This window comes from Crocodylus porosus, unplaced genomic scaffold (genome assembly GCF_001723895.1).
Source record: "Crocodylus porosus isolate Cpor-Errol unplaced genomic scaffold, CroPor_comp1, whole genome shotgun sequence".
NCBI classification, from domain to species: domain Eukaryota; kingdom Metazoa; phylum Chordata; order Crocodylia; family Crocodylidae; genus Crocodylus; species Crocodylus porosus.
In genome coordinates this window covers 30,981,897-30,987,338 of record NW_017728943.1, presented here as the reverse complement: position 1 = coordinate 30,987,338, position 5,442 = coordinate 30,981,897, and positions in this window count along the sequence as shown.

The window sequence follows — 5,442 nt, the reverse complement described above, 5'->3', positions numbered from 1 at the left end:
GGGGAGGGGCTGGTGCTTCCCTCCGTGGCAGCAGCGGCCCCCCCCCAGGCGGAACCTGCCCAAAGGCAGTCCTGGGGGGTACCACAGCTGTGGAGGGAAGCACCAGGCCTCCGTGTAGCTCAGGCATGTAGGCAGGCTCTGGTTGGGGGGGTAAGATTGGGCTCGTTGCTTTTCTTGGGTGCAGCCTGCAGAACTGCAGAGTTGCATGGAGCTCAGTGCTTCGCTCCACAGCAGTAGGCGCAGCAAACTAAAACTCCTTGAAGGAGTTTTAGTTTCCTGCATCCCAAGCCATTTAAGGCACATTACTCCACCGAATTTCCTACAGTGGCTGGAATTAATGCGCAATATGTCGCCGAGGTGTGAAAAACACCAACACCATTAAAGCAGTGCAAAAGCATTTAGCTCACTTTAAAGTGTCATGCACACATGCTCCTCGTTTTGTCTACACATGGCCAGACAGTTTGACTCATGTAAGATTGATTATATGAGGTAAGGGTGTGTTTCGGGATTCCAAAATATTTAAAGGTTATTCTAAACTGTCTGAAAAGCTTAAACTTCAGCTCAAATCACATATATTTTTTTTCCTGTTCAGCCTTCAGTCACTTTTATTCCACTTACTTTCTCATTGATTCCTTTACCCATTACACAGTCTATTCCTTTCTACAATGAGGAACAGATTGATTTATATGATTCCACCTTCCATTGCCTTATTGATGCAACTGCTCCCTTGTGGAAGGATGATTACAATTGTATGTCAATTTTGGAAGAGCTTAGTCAGACCAAAGTGACTAGATGTAGCTTTATGTAGCTCTGTAGGTATTTTGTGCTGATTGTTGGCGGTGGAAGAAAGTTGGGCCAAATCCCCAGGTCCTATGCTGATTTATACCATCTGATTCAAGTTTAAAAGACTATTTTGGTGGCAGGATTTGTACAGTGACCAGAATTTGGAATCAACAATAAATCTGTTAATTCCTTTGTCCTTAAATATGACAGACAATTACAAGCTAAGCCACATATGGCAGGCTTGTTCAGCTATCAGAATGTCACCCAATGTATGGGTTGGATCAAGACCTATCCATGTTGCAGCTGCCAATAAAGCTAATAAGGCTTTCTGAATAACAATGGAATGATCCTAAATGAGATGCAGACTCATGTACAGAAGCCGACCACATGCTCGGAGTAACACAGTAACACAACTAAATTAGGTGTGAACACCTGAAAACAGGCTGATCCAGCACAGCTTTAGCAGCATGCATGTTTAAGTAATGACTTCAATATCAATATTGAAATCCATGAAATAAATTGAGATCCATGATAAACTGCTAATGTTATTTGCATGATTTGTATGACAGCCTACTACCTTCAGGCATCTTAAGTATATGCAGAGGTGATTTCCTAAGAATGTCCTCTAAATTACACAATGTGAGCACCATGCACAAAAACCTCTTATCCAGTATTGTTCTTATTAATTCATTCATCTCTCTTGGTCCTCTCTGAGAAGCAGATTATGTGAAAGGATAACTATCAATTTATTAGGAAAGTTAAGAAAGTAATTTGGAGCATACATTCCACCAACAAGTTGCTAAATCTTTGTGCTCAAAGATATTTTTGGACTGTTAAGTAGTTGTAATATTGTTGTAGCCTGTTTATAAAATCTGTTTCTTCCCCAGAGAACATTGAAAAAAGAATATACTCATCATCAACCTGTCTGCTGTCTTCTGTTTTAGTTTAACCTCATTGAAGGGGTGAAACACTTGACAAATTTTAGTTTAGCTTTTATCCCATCAGGGTCTTCCTTTGTGTTACTCAGCCTTAATGGTTAGTGATAGGTAGATCACAGAAACGTTGGAAATTTGATTTGCACAACCCTCTAGAGTTGCAGTCTATTCTCTATTTTAAGACAGTTGGGTTCTTTAAATAGGCACGTTAATTCCTCTGTCTCTGAATACACATAGCTTGATGATTAAAGGCAAGTGGCAGTCTTAGGGGATGAAAATATTTATCTTCATAGTAGGTCATCTAGAACCTGATCTTGCATATACAGGATGCAACAATGCAAAAAATGGTTTAATTTATGCAACCGCTGCATTGCCTTCCTTAAAACTTCTGCTAAGATATTTGGTATAACAAGAGAATAAATGGGTCTAAAATTATAAGAATTTATTTTATTTTTCTCTGTGGTTTTTAGTTACTATCATGTATATCTACGAAGTACAAATTATCTAGTTTATCAAGAAAAATGTCTCTACACCACAACGAGTACAGAACAAGGCATCCTCTGTAGCTATAGGTATCTGGGCTCTAGGGACCACTATATTTCCATGTTCATACAGAGATGCCCCTCTCCATCTTAATCCTCAATCCAAAAACTCTAGTTTCTTCTCACAGATGGAACTGGCCTGTGAACATTCATGTCCATCAAGAAGTAGATACAATTCTAGTCCTTTAAGCATATGATGCTCGTGTGTGTATGTGTGTGTAAGATAATGTAAAATTTACTGCCTCATGGCATTATGTTCATCAATATACAGCCAACATCTACACCAGGCACCATGTCTCCAAACATTTAGCATAGATGTTAAGGAGCCAAGGACCTCGACCCTTCTTTTCCAGATCAGGTACAGTAAGGTATTCTTCTTCAAGTGTGGTCTCTCAGGACCCTCCTTGGGATACTGTGGTTATGTTTCCATCACAATACCAGAGACCTTATTTCACCATTGCCAGTGTTTTTGGATGCCCAGTACATACTCCAATACATCTTAAACCTAGATGCCAGCCATTTCACCAACAATTAGGCCTGGGTAAGAGATGCATGATTTGCCCATTTAAAATTAGTCTAATCTCTGAGGCAATGAATTCTGCCTGTACCATTCTTGTCAGCCCCAGAAATGAAGAAAATCCAGCATTTGTTAGTAATGCTTCTCCCACTCCCTCTGTACTGAGTCCCCTCCCAGTATAAACACATGTTTCTAGATGGGTCTAAGTATTTTTGACTCCATACTGATGTCAGTAGTTGATGTTGGGGTTGATTAGAGTTAGGGAGGAGTACCATGCAACTCATGAATTGCTCTTAGCTTATGCTGAGGGATTGGTCCAGCACCATGAAAGCTCAGGATGGGGAGAATGCAAAGGCCATTGTTGTACCTGACCCTTTTGTGGCTTCCTTATGCTTTTCCAGCTTAAGGTATTGAGTAATTCTTAAATGGTCTGGCAGTGTTTTCCTGAATCCTACACCCAAACTTGACACCATTTTAAAATCAGTTTGCCATGGAGATGAAGCAATTCATAAAATTTGATTTGATTTGATTTGGTGCCTACCTGAGGAGGCATCCCTGCTCCACACACAGCGATCCCATTGTACAAGTAAAACAGTGGCATTTGTTCAGACATACAACAAAGCATGGTGCTTATAGGATTCATTTCCCTCCTTTTATCCAATAATGTGGTCTCAGCCTATAGAAAGGCATGCCTAATTTCAGACACAGGCATTTGCATTTAACAGAGGAGGGCCTATATTTTCTAAAGTGACTGCTGATTCTAGGTGTCTCCATTTTCAAGGTATCTCAGACTGGTCACTCAAAAATGGAGACTTCCAAAATCAGTAGTTACTTTGGATTTTTAAGACAAAACTAATTGTGGAGAAACAAGTTAGAAAATAATCCAAAATGCAATGCAAAGTTAAAAAGGAGATCTGATCCCAGATGTTCATATATATTAAATTCACTGCATAACAACTCCTAGATATTTATTAAGAGTAAGTGATGAGCTTGTCAGTTTGTCATGGGCAATTAAGGAAGAGAGCATAGTTCATAGCTAGTTATTGCAAAAGAGAGATGGGCTGCAGAGGCTGTGTTGGATATTGGTTCTGTGGTCCTAACATTAGCCTGAAATCCAGGCATTCCACAGTGATTTATGAGGAAATGTGATATCAAACTACATGAAGTGAAAAAAGAGCTGTGTTTCAGATTCCCTTAATGATTTAGGTGAAGAGTGACTGATGTCTGTAGTGCCTTTCATCAGAGTAGTTAATACTGGTAGAGAGCTTAGAATAGTATTTATATGTAGTGTGTACTCAATATTATCTCAAAGCACTCAAATACTTATTAATCAAGCCCATGGTTGGTAATATTTATCCACATTTTGAAATGATTAAGCAGAGGTACAGAGATTGCTGAGTGTATCATTAAGTAGGAACCTATCAAATTCACAATGTCATGATTTTTTTGGTATGTCCCCCCTGAAAATGCAGGAAAAGTGTGGGGAGGGGAGAGGTGGAAGGCAGCTGCAAGCAGAGGCAGAAAGCCCTGGTAACCTGAAGCACAGGGGGAGTAAGGGGTGGGGGAGATTTTCATGGCGAAGCAGAGCAGAACCCCGTCCTACACCTCTGATTAGCTGAAGGGCCCCCTATCTCCCCGGAGGTTGACAGATAGGCATCTGTGAATTTCCAGGGAGGGGCAGGACTTCTGGAGATCCTCGGCCAATCAGAGGTGTGGGATGAGGGTGCTGTGAAAATGGCATCTGATGCTGAGTCAAGACCACAAAATTTGGAGGAAGCCTCCATGAATTAGGTAGGTCCCTATCAATAAAATTCGTGAATAGTAACTAAAAATAGGGCAGACAATAAATGTGTTTTTTTAAACATGGAAAAATCATTTTCCATTAAATTGATTTGTTTGATAAAACAGCAATTTCAACATCATTTTGTTTAGGCAGAAAAGGAAACAGAGCAGTTCTTTGTTGAAGCACTCAGTTTTGACAATTTTGCAAGGGAAATTTTATAGTATTTTCTTTTCAAATTTACTTTTTGAAATGAAATTTATTTTTATATGAATAATATTTTTAAAATCTCAAATTCAAAACAAAGTGCCTTAATATTATAAAAGAAGTGTACAGTTAGGCCAAATAAGTGTTTTAATTTTAGAATTTCATTTCATAGGGCATTTGATGTTTTTAGTTTTTATATCATAAAATGAAATAATGGATTTTCTTGTAAAATGGACAACCTAGCTCCTCTCCACCTCTATCAAGGGATTTGGTCCCAATTCTTTAGTCATTGCATTACATATCCTTAGAGTGATCTCATATACTGGAATCCCATTCCAGCTTCTTCCATACACTCATTTGATGACTTTGTACCATGGGCGACTGGTGCCACCTTGGTCAGGGCACATGCTCCTCCCCCCCCAAAAAAATCAATCAGTGACTGGGGAGGGGGGGGTCCCCCACAATTAATCTTGCCAACCAGGGGGGTCCCCCCATGGCTGATCATGTCAACAGGGAAGTGGCCACGGCACTCCTGGAAGTGGCCATGGCAGTCCCGGAAGTGGCCACGGGGCTTCATCTGGCTCTCCCACTCCCTGGCTGGTGTTTGCAGGGGGACACTGGTGCTCCCACCTGCCTCCCCCTGCCCATCACCTAAGCAGGGAGCACGGCCTGTCAGGG